At 43.5% G+C, this 18879-nt stretch overlaps 1 long non-coding RNA gene across 1 annotated transcript in view; it reads right to left on the bottom strand.

Annotated features, from left to right (window-relative positions):
* Positions 1-18879, bottom strand: part of LOC127461109 (uncharacterized) — a 493673-nt gene that overhangs the window by 405458 nt on the left and 69336 nt on the right. Inside the window, exon 2 of the long non-coding RNA XR_007899972.1 lies at positions 6293-6329. This is a non-coding gene — a long non-coding RNA (uncharacterized LOC127461109). The remainder of the gene's footprint in view (positions 1-6292; positions 6330-18879) is intronic.

Raw genomic sequence — 18879 nt, 5'->3', positions numbered from 1 at the left:
GATCTGGGATTGTAGAGGGGCATCCAGGGCAGAGCTCCCAGGAGAGGACTCTGAGCCTCTGAGTCCTTTCCTGGCCCTTTATCCACTGAGGTGGATCTACCTCATCAACACCATGACACCAAATGAGACAGGGTCAAGCTTCCAACTCTGTTCCCTACTACTTCTTTTAGTATTCCAGGTTATCCTGTGAATCCAGTTTATAGATAGGATTTGCAGCAAGATCTGGAGCTGGTGTGCATCTTCTCAACTTTCAGAAGGTCACAGCCTCCTGTGGCTTCAGTTGTGTACAAGAAAACCAAAGATGACCAGGCTTTCCCAATACTTTATGAATATGTCTCCTCAAGCTGCTGTGGTATGTGGTGACTGTGCATATGCTGCACATTTCTAAGCTGTTGATGCCATTGCACAAAACCCAAACCAGAATATTTTAGGTTCTGACAGTGTGGGCAATGTGTTTTTTCTCGGCTTGCTGATTTTGGGTCCAGCCTCCTCAGCAGGCACCTCTTGTCTCGAAAAGGTAATCAGTGTGAAGTTAGGAGAGCATGAGAGGGAAGACAGCATGTGGCATCACCTTGAAAGATTTAGACTGGATTATATCCCTAAGGACACTGTTGTTTTCTTGGTGCCATTTCAGGCTCACCATAATTGCAGATTCAGGCAGCTCTGAAGGAGACTGGAGAGAGGATCTGCCTCTGGATGGGTGTGCATCTGCATGGCAATGGAAAATTACCTCAGCAAAACGTGTTGTCACAGAGCAGCGGGGTGTTGATGTCAAAATAGAGCTGATTGCTGTCCCAGCTCACTTAGATCAGCAGTGTGCTTGCCTCCCTCACGGCGTTTTCCTTCTCCTTTGGCACTGCCAAGGCAAGGGAATGCATGTTTCCAACATCCTTATGGCTGCAGTGGGACCTGGAGTGTCACACACCAGTGATGTAGGTGGAAAAGTGTCTGTCAAGGCTGACATCACACATAGTTCTTATATCATTCCCAACAAACACAGCTTATTCCCTGCTCCCTGTGAAATCCCCAGCCCTGATCCTCCCAGGAGGCAGCTGTTCCAGAGGGACTGGAGGGATTCACACAAGGAGAAATCCTTTGGGACCATTTAACACCCGAGTGGTGAAAATGGCTCTGCCTGCTCGCTGTCTCTGTTCCAGTGCTGTAACAGTTTATTTTCCATGTGTTACCTGGTCCCTGGAGTCTTACACATTTATAGCCAGAGGCAAGACAGGTTGTTGGCAGAGCCAGGGAATGAAATTCCATAGGCTGCTGGGCTTTCAGCAGCGTGCTTGGGTTGCTCATTTGTAAAGGCTGGTGCTAATGCCAGGCAGATCTGGATCTATTTGTGTGCTTCCCTGAAGTCAGCAGCTGATGTATCATCCCTTGCTCAACCCCTCATTTTGCACAAACCCCAGAGAGACCCCACGTCCCCCAAATCCTCTCTGTTCTGCTCACATCTTTTGGAGCTCTTTGCTCCTTTCCCTCTTGGATTTATTGGCCTTGTGGTCTCTCAAATCTAAAATCCCAGAGTTTAGGGCTCTGGCCACTGCCTCATGCTTCCATCCAGATACTCCTTGGCTCACCCTTCAGCTTATGGGCTCGTAGCCCATGTGTTTTCTGCACACTCCCATTCATATTTGGAGGTTTTTCCCCTACCTTATCCTTAATATAAAAGTCACTAGTGATTCCAGGGCCTCAACTCCAGCCCATAAAGTAATCTGGAGGCTTCAGACTGCTGGCTCTGAAGTTATGTTGGTTCAGTTCCCTTCCCATGAGAAATATTGGCACATTTGTGAGAGAACTTTGGGACATGTATCTGCACACATATATATTGTATATAATGTGTATATTTTTCATCTGACATGAGCTGGCATGGGGGGAGAATAGGGAGGCTCCAGAGTTGTTGGATTATGATGAAGCAGAGGCATAATGAGACAGGTGTTAGCACCCACATTCAAGTCCTCTAAAATCAGCAGAATTGCAAAAATTATATGAAATCACCCTGTTTATTCCCATATTCAGAACTATAGTTGTAGAGGAAAGGACCAAGCTGTGACAGGAGCAGGGCTGTAGTCAGATGTGCTGTCCTGGTTTCTTGACCCATGCACAGCACATCTTGGGTTTGGTTATCCTTGGTTTGCTCTGTGTCTGCAGACTGGCTGGAAGCGGTAAAGTGGGCAAGGAGTGGGGAATATTTGTTGTGACCAGCTGCAAACCATGTAGAAGGAGGAAACACTGAAAAAAAAATATGCCTGGTGTTATGAACTGGATGGACACACCCCTGGGGTTCCTCTCTGGAAACCCCAGCAAGCAGGTCAGTGTTGGGTCTACTGGAAATTTAGGTAAAATCTCTCAGTGTCTGGCTTAGACCTGTTTATCCTGTTGCTGCTTGCACCTAAACTGCATCCACACGTGGTGGGAGGATCCAGGGTCATTGGTGGAGATGCTTTACATGAGCTTAGACATTCTTATTGACATGCCATTAATCACAGAATCATGGAATCATTAAGGTTGGGAAAGATCTCTAAGATCATCGAGTCCAAATATTAACCCAGCACTTCCAATTCCACCACTAAACCATGTCCCCAAGTGTCACACACCTTTTTGAACACTTCCAAGCATGGCAATTCCACCAGTTTCCCAGACAGTCTGTTCCAATGCCTGACCACCCTTTCAGAGAGGAAATTTTTCCGATTTAAATATCCCCTGGTGCAACTTGAGGCCATTTCCTCTCGTCGTGTCCTTATATTTCTTTGTTGACTCTCTAAAATCTGTTCCCTTCTCGCAGGCTTATTTGTGTTTAGGATGCTGTCCTTAGGCTGGAAACACCCTTTGGAGCAGGAATGCCTTTTTCCATCTGTGCTGTGTTCAGTGAGGAGGCTGAGCTCACATGTTACACTGAATTAAAAGCAAGAGCCTCCCTGTAGCTGCACCATCACTGTCTCACTGCACATAGCAGGTGAGAGGGAAACACACTGTGGGCAGTTTGTGGCCTGACAGAGACCATCTGTGTCACTGCTGACACATAATTTAAGCACTTTTTCACTGTTCCCAAGTTATGTTGCAGGAAGAAACCTTCAGGAGATATTGAGGAGCCCTAACACATCATGGTCACAGGGGCTCTGGACAAGGCTTTTGCATCTTATTATAAAAGTTACCTCCATGGCTTCTTGAAATGCCCAGTCCTCTCCATGGACCAGTTATTTTTAATGAACTGTCAGTGTTTGTCACAGTAAGAAAATTGAGGATTAATAAAAACCTGGTGCACAGGGTGATTTGAAGAACTCTGCTAAACATCAGGCATCAGGAATGGGCAGTATGGAATAGAGTCACTCCAGGGTGGGCTGCTTTCAAGCACAAAGCCAAGCACGAAATACTAAGCTGTTTTCATGTTCTGTGTTTGTTTAAAATACAGCTTTTAAAACCTTTCTACCTCAGAAACCACTTCCCCTCTGATGTCTTTCCTGGAATATGGGATACAGTCACATTCTTAAAACGCTGTTAGTGGTAAGTGGAGCAGTGGAGGTGTTTCTGACACCCTTACAACTGACAAATTCCTGGAGAATCTGTACAGCCACCTTGCTGCTGGCTCCTATGGTAGTTCTTCTTCCCTTTTCTTGGAAGCAAGGGGTGGGCAGATGACAGTCTGTCCTATTGCACGAGCTCTGATCAGCAGGGCCTTTCTGTGGTGTTACGTGCAGGACCTCAAATTTAAGGTCTCCACCCTGCAAGCTCCTCAGAGCCCTGCCAGCATGAGGAGTGCAAGGAATTTGACCTTTTTGTATGTCTGGGACAGGGAGCAGATTGGTGACATGTCTGGTGTCTGCAGAGATTTTTATTTGCATTTCAGGCTCATGTCAAGGAAATTCTTGCAGCGCCCCTGGGGAGGAGGTGGCTGTGTCACTGACATTGTGTCACCCAGATAAATGCCAAACATTCACTTTCACCTTTTCAGAGCAATAACAGCCTTACCCCAGCACATCTCTAGGGATTAATAGCAGTCTAATTTGCGAGATTGCTGAAAAATCCATAAATTACTGATGGGACTCACGCAAGGTTGCATAAAGAGACTTGGCCGTTCAGAGCAACGAGCTCTGTTCCCACTCTCTCCAGAGCCAGTCCCTGCTGACATCACCAGCTGTGCAGCCAGATGTTGGGCAGGTGGAAGCACCTCTTCCAGGCAGAGCCTGCCACCTTGAGCAGAAGGAACTTCACTGGCTCAGGTCCCAGCTGTCTACCACCCAACAGAGCTCAGCACACCCACAGACTAGCCGAAAACCCACCTAATTTTACACACCTCAGGCTGTGGCAACATCTACATCCAACCACCAGCAGATGCCTAAGCAGGCTCTGTACCCACAGTAAAATTTTGGTGACATGAACAAATAAAAATCTTTTCTATTCTCGCATGCCATCATGGAACATCTAAGGCAGGAACTGATTCCAAAGTAAAGGTCGTGCAGGCTGACAGCCAGCTTTGGAGGACTGGGATAAAATTCCTGTGTAAATTGCTGCTCAGGACACTTTTACATCAGTGTGTGTCCAAAGGAGAGAAGGTCCTAGGAAAAGAGAAAGAAGCAACTTTCAGTTTGGGCAACATCTGGTACCAGGGAGATCTTATGGTCATAACAAGGCCAGGTTGGATGGGGCTTGGAGAAACCTGGTCTAGTGGAAGGTGTCCCAAACCATATGATGATTCTATGATAACACTTTATTAGTTGTGTTCAGATCAGGGCCAGCTGCCAGCAACTAACTCAAACCTGCCCTGAAGGGGAGTTTAGTGAGAGGAGTGACAGGGTGAGACCTCAGGTGCTGATGGTGTGTGTGAGTGCTGCATTTTCTGCCTGCACTGCCCTGTGTGACGAGCTGTGTGCATGTAAATGTGTGTACACAGGTGATATCCCTGTGTGTTCCTGTGGGAAATGCAGGCTCAGCCTCACTACTGGCTGGATCTGAGGATGTGAAGCTGCATCAGCCTCGCCTCTGCCACATGTCTGGATGGGGCATTTCCCAGCAATTAGCCAGCAACTTGTGTCTTCTGAAACCCCACACGCAGTCTGGTCTCTGCAGAATGGCTTTGTCTTGGTTTATTATCTTTTCATTCATATCACTCTTCTCTTTCTTGCTTTCTTCCTGCAAACCCTGTGGTATTTGCCTTGCAGTGTCACTCTGTGCATAAGCAGTGGTCAGACCCAATTCCCTTCTCATTCTTCCAGAAAAGTCCCACTGGGCTGTTATGCAGGAAAACTCAACTCACAGGATTGTTTTCCATAGTACTGCCATAGTATTTTCAGCACACCCAAGTTAGAGGGATCTAAGTTCTCACTGACAGCTACTCCTTTTGATATAAAGGTGTGAGCCTGCCCTCACTTGCACATGCTACTTATACCAAATTGCATAAACTCAGGCCCAAAGTGACTTACATATTATGATGACAGCTTAATCATGAGAACAAACTGCAGCTTTAAAACCCTGTGATTTAAATCATCTCTAAGTAGGATTTGAATCTAATAGTCTTCCATTCAAGGCTGAACAGCACAGTAATTGCAGCTGTACGTGGAATACAACAAAAGCACCAGGGTGAAAAAAAAAAAAAAAAAAGAGAGAAAAGCCTTATTCAAGACAACAGTGACAGAAAAAGTAATTACCACAGCTCAGGCACTTCCAGGTATTGGGCACTTCTGCAGCAACAGGAGCTCTTCCCAGCTGGCTGTGCTTAGCAGAGCTAAAATGTGGAAGAACAAAAACCAAACAAAATAGGAACAAGAAGAAGCACCAATCCTCTTGGTGCCCAGAGATGTTGTGGGTACCTCATCCCTGGAGTTGTTCAAGGACAAGCTGGATGGGGCTTGGAGCAACCTGGTCTAGTGGAAGGTGTCCCTGCCCATGGCAGGGGGTTGGAACTGGATGATCTTTAGGGTCACTTCCAACCCAAACCATTCTAGGATTCTATGATACTTCGTTTGATCCGAGCAGTGGAAAACAGTGCTTCAGGCAGAATAGCACATGCTTTATGAGTTTGACTGGCTTTGGGAAGGTGTTTTCTGGACTGTGTTTGAAGGCAAAGGTGGTCAGTGCAGATTTAACTTCTTCGGGGAGAGAACGAAGTGACTGTTCTCGTAGTGGGATGACAATCTCTGCTTGGCCTTGCACTTCTGCACACACATTTCAGGGGCTTTGTTAGTGCAGAGATCATTTTGCAGCATGTAATCACAGAACCATGGAATGCTTTGGGCTGGAATGGACCTTAAAGACCGCCTCATCCCAACCCTGATGCCATGAGCAGGGACACCTTCCACTAGCCCAGGTTGCTCTGAGCCCCATCCAATCTGGCCTTGGACATTTCCAGGGATGGGGCAGCCACAGCTTCTCTGGGAAACCTGTTCCAGTGCCTCACCACCCTCACAGGGATTAACGTCTTCCTAATAACTAAACTAAACCTACCTTCTTTCAGTTTAAAGTCATTATCCTTGTCCTATCACTCCATGGCTTCTTTTCTCTTGGATTTGGTTCTGCTTCTAGTGAAGCTGAAGACACTTTCCCAGTTTTCTTTCAGTGAGATCAATCTTCCCATGGTCTTGTTCACACTACAGTCACTTTAATTACACCAGACACGTTATATTTCCAGAAGCAACCTCTTGCTCAGGGCATAAGCTTAAAACTGGCTTTCCACAGTACTTAAGGCAAAAAGAAGTTTTAGATTTTGCTTGAAAACATTAAAGCTGCTGGTTTCCTTGATTGCTAAGAAAGATTACAATAGGTCATACAGACTGATCTGCTCTGTGTCATGCGTGTCCTTAAGCCAAGCACCAAGGGTAAAACTGAACCATATCAGACCCCAGGAGGTGTTATTTGGGTAGAATGTGACAAGATAAAAGACTTTAGTACAGCCAGGTCCGGAGATGAGGGTTTAAATGACAGGTTATCTCATCAGGTGAGTAATCTTTCGATCACAAGTGTGGAGAAAAACACAGGAAAAGAGAAGCTGTGCCTTATGGGGAAGAAGAGTAGATGTTTCCAGTATCAGGGCACAGCAGAAAAGAGTATTAACAGATTAAGGATATGCAGCAGAGAAGCATGAAAATGAGGACAGAGCATGTTTTTGATATCCAAGGCTGACATAGATACAGCAACAGAGAAGAGCTGATAGAAACACAGGACTGGGAAAGAGAAGCTGAGCAGCTGCATTTGAAACCCGGACTAGGTGAAATGTAAGGATGGCAGTGACCACCCTGTCCTGTCACCCCACCCCTGCACACAGAGGCAGGGCCAAATACATCAGGAGCATCCCTGATATGTTTTCCCAACTGTGAAAGAACTCCCGTTCTCCTCCCTGCCGTTTATCCCTTGAAAACTTCCCTCTGGGTCCAATCTAAATGTTCACATGGCATTTTCCTTCCATTTTTTTTTTGGTTCAGTGAATTTATCTTCCCCCTCTCTACTGCAGCAAAGGGTTTCACACTGGCACACGGGTCAGAAAAAGGCCAAAATGGTTTTGAAATGGTCGGGTTCCAAGCAGACTTGTTGGAATATGCTGAAATTTCAGACTTTGTCATCATCTAAATTCAACAGATTCTGGGTGACCAGAGTGAAAGTGGTATTTCAGCTGAGTCCCTAAGCAAACTCAGCCTCCTAAGGCTCTGTGTCCATCTGTCCACTTGTCTTCCAGTCTTCTTTCCAATAATTTTTGAACATAAGGGAATTTAACAGAGAATTTCTTTCAAGTATTGTGAAAATCAGCACATCACATGGTTGAGGGTCAGAAAGGAAGTTCTCAGCTTAACACTCTATTTTCAGTGTCTGTGGCTTTCCAGTTGGCATTTGTGTCCCTGTAGAGTCCTTGCAGTGTTTGGGCTGGTGGGGAGGACGGGGACAGCTGGTGGGTTGTGGGGGGGCTGTGGTGGGATGGTGTAAGAGAAACAGGTTGGAAATCTGGAGGAACTTGAGCTTCACAGATACCACTTCTTGATTTTCCTTCTCAGGAAAATCCTTCTCCCATCGGAGAGGCAGGTGGCTGCCAGAGGAGCAGAGCTGCCTGGAGAAGCAGAAGAGCAGCGTGGCAACACTTGGAAATAATTCTGCTGATTTCAAGAGCTGATTTCAGGAGGCAGAAGCAGCTCCTCCACACCGTGGGACTGCTCATGTCTCTGAGAAGGCAGTGGGCAGAGCTCTGGCAGTGATCTGAAGGTACTTTGAACACGGAAATGCACATCCTTTGATGCAGAGTGGAGGGAAAAGTGATGATGGAGGGGAAAAGTAGACCCAATTTGCCAAGCTGAAGGTCAGACCTCATATTTGGTTGAAAATAATCCCTTTTCTGGTGGAGGGTTAGTCAGCAAGGGTTTATTCCAAATCCACTCTTTCAGCCTGTGGAAATAATGCTTCCAGCCTCCACTTACCACTTTTCAGCATGAATTAAAAATCTGACAGCTTGTCAGGCTCTCTTGTGTCTGCACTTCCCTCTGCACTGCCAGGGTGAGGTTAAAGAAGGCATAAAGGATAGTTTAGAGGGCCAAGGACTGTTGTGCAGTGAGAGGAAATAATTTGCTGCTAATGCACTTGACAAACTAAAACATTAAATGTAAAGGTCATTTTGGGGGTTTTCTTGTAAAAGAATCAATGCATTTCTAACTCACTGCCTAGTGTGCCTTAAAATGACTGAATATCCCAGGAGACAAAAGGCATCAGGAATGTTTTCTAAAGGTCTGCAGGAGAGCCTTGTGGGCTGAGCAGGATAATGAAGAGGTTCTCCTCCAGCCATCCTGGCTTGTGCTGGAGACCAAAAAGGATGCCACAATATTAGGAAAATGTTCTTCCCCCAGAGGGTGGTTGGTCACTGAACAGGCTTCCCAGGGCAGTGGGCACAGCACCAAGGCTGCCAGAACTCCAGGGGTGTTTGGACAGTGCTCTCAGGGACAGGGGAGGATCATTGGAGTGCCCTGTGCAGGGCCAGGAGTTGGACTTGGTGGTCCTTGTGGGTCCCTTCCAACTCAGGATATTCTGTGATTCTGTGCAGCAGGGTTCACTGGATCAGAGACAGGGACTTGCCAACTGGGAATGCTGTGTTACTGCAGGAGGTGGGGAGTGGGCAGTGGGAGGGCAGTTGCCTCACCTAAAAGTGAGAGGAGGGCTTTAAGAAAGCACCAGTGTACTCCAGAAAATGTTTGGTGGTTGTCACATATTTGCCTGCTTGTCTTCCTCATTGCCCTTTTCTTCCCTCAACAAAACACTGTTTGGTTCAGTCCTTTGATTTTTTCGTTTCCAAGTAGGAACTTCAACCAGCACCAGGATGGGTGTGGGTGGCACCCCAAGATGATATTTGTTAGTGACACTTGAGGGTTGAATCCAAGCCCTTTCCACCTACATCTGCCTGCATAATGTTTCTGCTAATTAGAGTCAAGCATAAAGGGGACTATTAAGAGTAAAAAATTGTCTATTATATTAGAAATACGTCAATCCTCACTTGGGTATTATTTTCTCTGGTTAACATCAACAGTTTCTTAACATTTGTAGAGGTTAAAGTGGAATTTATCTGAATCTGCTCCTTCTATTTCAATCTCTTTTGCCAAGGCTTCTCATTTTCATGCTCTGGAGATTAGTTCATAGGGAGCAATACACCCACACCTTTTGTTGGACCTCGTGTTCTTACAAACCTGGCAGCACAAGAGGTTGTTAGTATTAAATAGGGTGTGTGGAATCATTTATTTCCATCTCTGGTAAAAATTCTGAGCTGTGTAGGCAGGCAGGGCTGGTGCTAAATTAATTGGACATGTAGATTTATTCACACAGAGCAGCCTGAAGCTGCTGCATTCCCAGCCCAACCACAGTGGTGCTCCATTCCTCACCACCCCCAGCACTCCTAGGGTTAAAGATCACATCTCTTCTGAGTTTACAAGGCTCTGAATCATCCTCTATAACCTGCCTGTGGCTGTTTGGAAAGTTTGTTGGCAAAACAACATGATTTTTGATCAATAGTTATAAAAATTTGAGTTGTTTCATTCTTCTCCCCCTGATTTTGCTGGGGTAAAAGTCACAGTCAAGACCCCAGACAGTCCCTGAGTGCTCTGTTATCTCAATTTCTAGTATATTCTTCTTCTTCCAGTGCAAGCCCAATGCTTGTCCCTGGAGCTTGTGTTGGCTGCTCCTCTGGGGCTCTGCCCTGTTTGCTCAGGAGGTCTTGGTGCAGGACTAGAACTTCTGTCCACTATTTTTAAAAAATATTAGAAGAAGAAGAGGAAGAAGAAGAAGAAGAAGGAAGAAGAAGAAGAAAGAAGAAATTAAAATAGTAGTGCTTCAAACTTGTAAATGGAAAGGACGTCCCACACACGAAGCAGTTAACAATTTATCTGCTGCTAGAGGTTCCAGACCTTTGAAATTTAAATTTAAGTTTGAAATTTAAAGCACAACTTAAATGCGCATTAGCAAGCCACAAAGGAATCTGCATGGTAAGGCTTCCCTTAATATAGTTTTGAAATCACACAAAAGAAGTTACATTATTCTTAAAGACTTTGATCAGCACAGTGGAAAGTATGTTCAGGAAAATACAAGACATTAATAGCTCCAAAGAGAGATCCTTTATTCACAAAAAACCCTAACATGGGAATCTACTTGCTAATAAACAAATGTTTTGCCTCTCATAAAATACTCGACCAGTTAAAGGAAAAAAAAAAAACAAACAACAAAACAGAAAATTTAAAGAAACATTGAAATCCTCTTTAGAATTGTTCCACCAAACTGGGTCAAGCTGTTTTGAGGTTGAAAGGGTGACAGGGTTTCACCTGGAATATGAAACACTGCTATGGCCAGATTAGCAAACATTATTGATTCAAAGAGCTGGAGATGTGGGGTAAAATTCTGTTCATGGCTCTCTGCCCATTCTCGTGCTTCCCTTGGAGGAGGCAGCTATTTCAGGAATTCTTGACCTATTGGGAATAAGATAGCTAGTATCAAATATTAGCATTTAACATCTTCCCAGTTTTGAAGTCTTTATGATGATTTCAGAGGGCTGATAAAGATGCTGACTGGATGGAAAATCCATGATATTGTAGGGTTAAGGATTGGAGAAGGAGGTGAAGAGGATCTGAGATCGTACTCAGACTGGAGGGCTGGGGGGTAAGAAATGGGAGAAGGAACATCACTTAAAGCATTTCTTCCCATTTTAATATTTAACTGCCCCCCCCTTGTAAAAACTCCCATGCTCCACCTTCTGCAAAATCTGAAGGACTGGGTGCCTCAGCACCCATGAGCTTCAGTGGTGACTCAAATATTCAGTTTTTACTTCATTCATTTAACTTTAGGAACCCAAAGATTGAACATTTGGCCCCAAGTTCAGCCTAATACCTCGTACTATGCGTGGGACAGATATGAGCTGGAACTGAAGAAAACAGATATCTATTTACTAGGAAGGATGTGTATTTGAAAGTAAATTGGGATCGACTGGAATTATGTTTGTGTCAGGCTTTGTAGTTAATATTATAATAACACTGTCTTGCCTTAATTGATGTCCTTAAAGGTCATCTAGTTCCAAGCCCCTTGTCCTTGGCCAAGAGCTGGAACCCAAGTGGAAGGAACAGCCACACGCCTGAAATGGCTGAAGCCTCAAACCTCAGCCTTGAAATACTGTGACAGAGGTCCTGGCTGGGAACTGAGACCCTGAATGCTTTTTTGGGGTGTTTTATGTGTGTCTGAGCCAGCCTGGGTGGAATACAGGAATGATCCCTACCTCTGTTTCACAGACTGATAACTACTGTTTTCATAAATGTATATACAGAGAACAGTTAGGTTAAAAATTTATCTAAATGTACCATACATAGAAATTAAATTATTAATCTGAGGTCACAGGTTATGTCTCTGGAAGAGCCATACTTTGACCTGCCTCTGATGCCAGCAGGTTAACTCAGTATCTCTACATGTTCTTTACCTCATTTTTCTGAGTAAGTTCTCCGAGTTCTGTTTTTTAACCAGCTTTCAGTGAAAAACACCTCTTTACTCCCACTAAAAGTGACCTTTCATTCTCATACACCTGTTATTTGTAGTTATAAAACATTTATATTGGGAACAAGAATTGTGGCAAACCAGCCCCTCGCAGTGTGCAGGATTAGGCATGTGGAATCATTTCTGCTCTGCAAAAGGATTGTGAACTGACTGGGTACCAAAGATGGGGAAAATCTTGCTTTATGCTGTCTTTTGGAAATTCTCCCTTAAAGAAGTTTTGTGATTGTTTGTGCTCTCCATTCTTATAAGGAAAAAAAAAAGAAGTAATTTATAAGGATGACAGATGAGTGAAGAAATGAAACCTCCTAAGAGGTGAATGACTTATGATTCCTGAACGTGTTCCCTGGTAAAGATCTTTCTGTTCTTTGACATTCATATACATTTTTCACTCTTGAATTTTATTCTTAGTGAGAATTGCCAGCATTCAGGGATTGCATTTTACATTTCATAAATCTCAGAGTGTCCAAAAATGACAACAGCACACATGGGTATATGTGAGAGCACATGCACACATTATTCATGGCACTGGCTGGATGGAGAGCTTTGCTTTTCACTCCCAGCAATTCTTAGCTAAGGCAACTCACAGCCATAAATTCACAACAGAAATCATGTTAAAAGTTGGGCGAGAAATGAGAAGTGTTTCATTCTGAAAGTGCAAATGTATTCAAGCTGAGCTGTGTGAGCAAAATATGCCTTTGAAATTCCTTACCCTGACTTATCTTATTACAGCCACAGTTAAAAGTGGGAGGTACTCCTGGATACAGGGGTTTTAATTGCTGCAGGACAGTGAGGAGGGTTTCAGCTCTTACTGCATCATTTTGTTTGAGGCTTGGCTGACCTACAGGACCTCATGTATCCATCCTTGTGCTGGTCAAATGTTCTGAGAACAGGTCATACAGGGAAGATATGGACTCCCCATCCCTGGAAATCTTCAAGGACTGGTTGAATGGAGTTCTGAGTAACCTGATCTAGTGGAAGATGTCCCTGCCCGTGCCAGGGGGTTGGAACTGGATGGTCTTTAAAGACTCTTCCAACCCCAACCATCCCAGGATTCCATGATTCTGTCCCCACCACCTCAATTTCTATGCTGGTTTTACTCTACAGGCACTGCCCTTGACTCCATGGCACTGGTACTGTTGGAAATTCCGGGTGACTCAGGTGGAGGACTCTTTGGAAGAGCTCTTATTTTGATCCTCATCCTGTTATTCATTGGCTTCATTTTATTATCCAGCTGTATTACCTTAATGGATCGTAACAGGGCCCTTCCCTGCTGGGTCCCTCACTCTACACACCTGCATAAAATGTATAAGTCATTATCCTTATTTCCATAGAGAAATTGCACTGTTCAGAGGGAAAATGCCCATTTCCATCATTATGCCATTTGCTAGATTGTCTTAATGAGTTTTTCACTGCTTTACCTCGGGCTTGTCTGCAAAGCATGTTGCTCCTTTCATTGCCTCTCTCCCAGGATCGAGGTCTCATTGCAGGTAGGAATGGGTTCAACCTGGATAGCATTTATATTGGAGCAGGGAATTTCAGTACACCGTTTCTGAGGCCAAACCAGGCAGCTACACTTGTCTGTGCTGCTCTCTGATGACACAGACAAGCTTTATTCCTCCCCTTCCTCAGAACAGAAATCTTCAGAAGTTTAATTTAGAATCAGCTCCATCTGACGTGAAAAATAGGGATGTGTGGTGCTTTTAAGGGACAGACCTTTCTTTCCCATGTGGTTTGAGGGAGCCCTGTCTGCTTTTTGGCAGTGAGAGACAGGTGCCTTTGCCTTGGAGCAAAGTAGGAAACAAGTGGTATTGAGCAAAATAGAAAATAAAGTGAGATGCTCTTTTTCTCCTGCAAAATAATCAGAACAAATGTCACCGAGAAAAAAAAATGTGATTTTGCAAAACACTTTTCCCATTTAGGAAAAGCCATTACAGTGTGACTTCAGGCAGCACTATGAACCACCCTATAGTTGTGAGCTGATTTTGTATTTAATGGTTGAACTTGTCTGTTTTCACTTGCTGGCATCAGGAGACCTGTGATGGCATAAAATGTCACTCAGTGACAGATACAGTCTTCGGAGCAAGTCCGTGCAGTCAGTCCTCTCTGATAAGCTGAATGGACGGATGGCATTAATCCAGGCACCCCAGCGTCTTCTCCAGCCCCTGAATTTCAAATGGGTGCTCCTCTTTCCATGAAAAGATTTGATTTCAGTTCAGGGAGGAATGATTCAAATCTCACAGAGGTTTGAAATCACCTGTGTATTGCTTATCCATCCATTGTAAACCCCTTTGGCTTTACAGACTCAGCAGCAATTACTGCGTGAGCTGATTCGGAACAAATCACTGATATTAATTAGGAAAACCTCCATGGGCAATTGTCTAATTTAGGCACCACTTCTATTTCCTTTTGTGCCTTTATGAAAACACTTGGCAGTGTTCAGAGAAGATGGCATCTCCCTCCTTCTGCCTGCGCTGATGTTCATTAAAATATTTCAGAAAGGAATTGAAATATATTTTCCCTCTATGTGATTGCTCTCAGCAGCAGCAGGAAAATCATTGCCTGGGTTTGAGTACATCACCCTGAGTCACAGAAATGCATAAGGAGGAGAGGGAGCAGATGGAATTACGATATTTAAACCCAATTCTGTGGGGAGTTCTCAAGTGACAGCAACCTTTGCTACTGCCATTCATTATTGGGGCTTATAGTCAAACACGTAAAGAGAGCAGTAATTATTGATTGCTCAGCAGGCTGCAGGTGGCAGCTGTAAGAAGCCCTAATACCTGGTATAAAGAAGTGACTAAGAAATAATTTTTTTTTTTCAGAGATTAGGTTTATTCTGGAGATAAATTGCAATTTTATAACCCTTGAGAAAAATGAGGTGTAGGAGCAGAAACGTCTGCTCACACTTTCTGCCTGAAGAGACACGAGATAGAGCACGTTGCTTGTGACTTAACATTCATCAGGGAGTGCTGAGCTTTAACACTGAGCTGCTTTGGTATTTTTCTTTCACTTACTTCAAGCCATTGCATTCACTGAATTTAAAACTCATTTACGTTTTCATAAACAAGTTCTTAGTGCTTTTGTAACACTCTGTACAAACTATAATTATTGCCAACATTAGGGAAGAGACAAGTGGCTTTATGTCCTGCAAATATTTCAGTAAACCAAGAAAATGAAAAAAAAAATTGGAAAATGAAGTTTAGAGATACTAAAGCTATGGCTGGCTCTTGGTCAAATTTTGCAAATAACTTTGGTCTGAAAAACCATGAAAATCATAAATAGCAAAGTGTTTCTCTCAGATTTGCTTAACAAAATGTTCATTTCAAAAGCAGCGCTTTCAATTGAAAAATTGCCCCAGAAATAATTGTTTTAATTCCCTTAAATTCATGGGACATTTAATTTTAGGTCAAATGAAATGATTCAGAATGAGCTCAAATAATTTTTCGCTTTCTGTTCACTTCTTCATTTCGGCTGGTTGGAATTAATGAATAAATAAATAAATAAATAATATGAAAATGAAAATCCTGCATCTCTGTGCTCGTCCCCTGAGCTGAAACTTAGAAAATGTAGTTCTTTATAGAAGAGTTGTTGGAGCTGCTCAGGTCTCACCTGTCGCTTGTCCTTGCTGAATATCTGATTTATTTCTACTGAGCCAAATAAAGACTAAAATTAAGATCATTTAAGCCTCTACTTTGAAAAATTAATGAATTATTCCATTCAAACTCCTCTCTGGAAGCACAGCTTACTGAGCTATTGGCTGGCATTTTTGTTTCCATCGCTGGGGAGAAGTGAAATTTAACTCATAAACACTTTGTGTAACATTCCCTTTTGCATTGTATGATGGAAGCCAAAATGCAGTTGCTGTAGTTTTTCACTCTGGTACTACATTGTTTAAATAATGTCATAATATTGCTTGTACGTAGTTTGCTGTTTATGGGTTCTTTTCACTCAGTCTATGATTTTTGTGTTTCCTGCTATGCTTGATCATTATTGTAACACTTTGATGTCAGTAATCAACTCCTATTTTTTTAAAAGCACATGAATCTGAGCACCTGGAGCCCAATTTTGTACCATTTACCCATGCAGAATAATTCCTCACTGCCTCTGTAACAACTGTGTCTTACTGTGAATGCTCCCAGAGCAAGATATAACTCCAAGATTCTAAGTGTTAGAATTAATGCTATAAAGTATAGCTTTAAACTTAAACATTAAAGTGTGCTGAAGTGGTTTGGGAGTCTCGTGTCTTTTTGATATTCAGTGGAACTGAGATTCGTAAATGCCTGTCTGACTTTTAAAAGATAAGACTTACTCACAAGATTTCTGGAAAATCAGTATTCTCAAGCAATTTGCTGCATAAAATAGACCATTCCAGAGGGGAAAAAAAATAAAGTAATGGTTGCTACCAAATGAGTTTGAAGGTCATGAGTTGTTCTCCTGCCACATTAGCAATCTCCAGTCCCCCTCCATCTCCCAACCCTGATGTAGAAAAGATGTTGGAAAGTACAAAAATTTCTGCTTTAGGGGCCTGAAACTTGTCACAAGGCTTGAAAACTGATGGTCAGAATGAGAAATGTGGGTTCTTTTCAGTGATTAGAGAAAAAGCAACCTCAGAGGCTGCCGTGAGCTTGGCCATGGGAAGAACCAAGGACCAATTCCCACCTGACTGGAACTGGGGGATCTGAGTTAAGCAAGACAAATGTCATGGCTTTTGTCTTTAAACCGAACTCTGCCCTGCTCCTCCTCTCCAAAATCCAGTGGCCTCATCCATACTGATTCTTAAGATGTTCTCTCTGAAAGCTGGGAAAAGGCAGAGCCACTTCTGCCTGTATTTGAAAAAAAACATCAGCTACAAAGAGAAAGGAAACAACAAAAGATTCATTTGACATTGCTGACGTTTGTGAGACATTTGTCTATTTTATGGAGAAAAACTGAAATGCTTTGTTGTACCAAAGAGAATGAAAGCCCTTTGCCAATCAGCACGTGTCTTATGCCCTGTTTTAGAGACCTTATACACTTCTTTTTCATAGGTTTCTACAGGAAGGCTCCTTTAGCCTTCTGCAAGGAGCAATGGTTAATTCTTGTTGTATTTTCTGTCTTCTTTAATTTGATAAGATAAGAATAGCTCAAATCAATCACAAGGAGGGATGTCAAATCATCAGAAAGGGTGTCATACATAACAGCTCAAGATGAGATGGTGGGGGAAACAGAGAAGGTGGGATGTTAGATGTGTGAGCTGCCTGGAAAAACAGGAGGGTGCAGAGTCCCACTGCTGCACCTTCCTGCAGGCTGGATGTTCCCTTTGCCATCTGCTCTGGCACAACCTCTGCCTTGAGTTTTGTGCCCTACCACCATGTGACAACGGGCATCTGCCTCCCTCTGAACCATCTTCTGTGACTGACAGTTTAGTTTTGAACCTAAAGGAGCAACTTCAGGCTCGTGCTGAGGTCTGATCCTGTTACCTAAATGACTCTGGTTGATACCCAAATGAATCCTGAGGATTCAGTGAGGCACTACAGCAGCCTCAGCAGGCAAAGCTGGAATTGCTGTTGGATTCCAATGCCCTCTCAGATGTCAGACATGCATGAAGACTTTTTGCTTCTCCCCAGCTATGCCAAGGTGAGCATAGAAAGGAGGGAGCAAGCTCTGCCTTGGCTACTCCATGCTTACAGCAACCTCCAGTCCCCCTCCACCTCCCAACCCTGATGGAGAAAATGTTGAAAAGTTCAAAACTTGCTCCTTTAGGTGCTGGAAAGTTGTCACAAGGCTTGAAAATTGATGGTCAGAATAAGAAATATGGGTTCCTTTGCAGTGATTAGAGAAAAAAAAAAACCAAACAACAACAACAACAACAACAACAAAAAACCAAACCAAAAAAAAAAACCACAAAAAAACCCCAAAAAAACCCCAAAAAAACCAAAACCAAACCAAACAAAAAAAAAACCAAAACAAAACAAAAAAATCAACAAAAACAACAACAACAACAACAACAACAAAAGAAAATGGGGGAACTGAGCAGCTGGGGCTGGGATCTGGTATTCCCATCTCCAGAAGCCTCTCTCAAAGATTGTCACCACTTGTTTCATGAATAGGGCCAAGGGGTTGTCCTGGGATGAGAAGATATCATATAACCTGCCCACATCCTTGTTACCCCTAGTCTCAAATTCACTGTATCATCTTAAAAACATAAAGATTGCAGTAGCTGTAGTACTGCAGGATATCCACATTATCTTTGTACCTCCTTGAGTGTTCCTTGATTCCTGTCCAGTGTGTCTCCTGTTGCAACTGGTTTCCTGCATCTGCATGCTCATCAAATGGAAAATTGATCCTTTCTTTCACTTCTGAAAATGATATTTTGGTTATTTTTTTGTACTGTTCTTCTTCACTCCTCCACAACGAGAGACAAGTGACGTGTCTGAGCTATATTTCTTTTCTTTCTGGGTAAAAATTTGACAATTCATGTCTGGCAATGGGGGTCTACTGACATCACCATCACCAGCCTGGGTGGTTTTATTCTGCCAAAGTAGGACACATGACACTGCTGTGAAGGCAGCAATGGGTGGAGAAAGTCTATAGGTCAGGAAGATAGAATGGGCACATCCATGTGGCAGATGTTCCTTAAGAAGCTCACCTGCAACCCCCCCATGCTCCCATTACAGTGTCTTCAGCTCCATCTTCATAAAAAACACCCGGGAAGAGACTGAGCTATTCCTCCTAGGAAAAACAAGGGTGGGATCCAGTTTGGGACAGCAAGGAGACCATCCTGGAAGACCTTGAAGTTTTTTTTTAAGGTCATTCTGGAGTTTTCAAGTTGCTATAATTAATTTCTTTTTTTTTTTTCCCCCTCCATAATTACTGGGAAACGATTTGTAGTGTGGCCTCAGAGAC

Source organism: Manacus candei, unplaced genomic scaffold, assembly GCF_025592945.1.
Source record: "Manacus candei isolate 608988 ecotype Guabito, Panama unplaced genomic scaffold, ASM2559294v1 h1tg000094l, whole genome shotgun sequence".
Lineage (NCBI taxonomy): Eukaryota > Metazoa > Chordata > Aves > Passeriformes > Pipridae > Manacus > Manacus candei.
The sequence above is the reverse complement of the archived record's forward strand: the minus strand, read 5'-3'. Positions and strand labels throughout refer to the sequence as shown.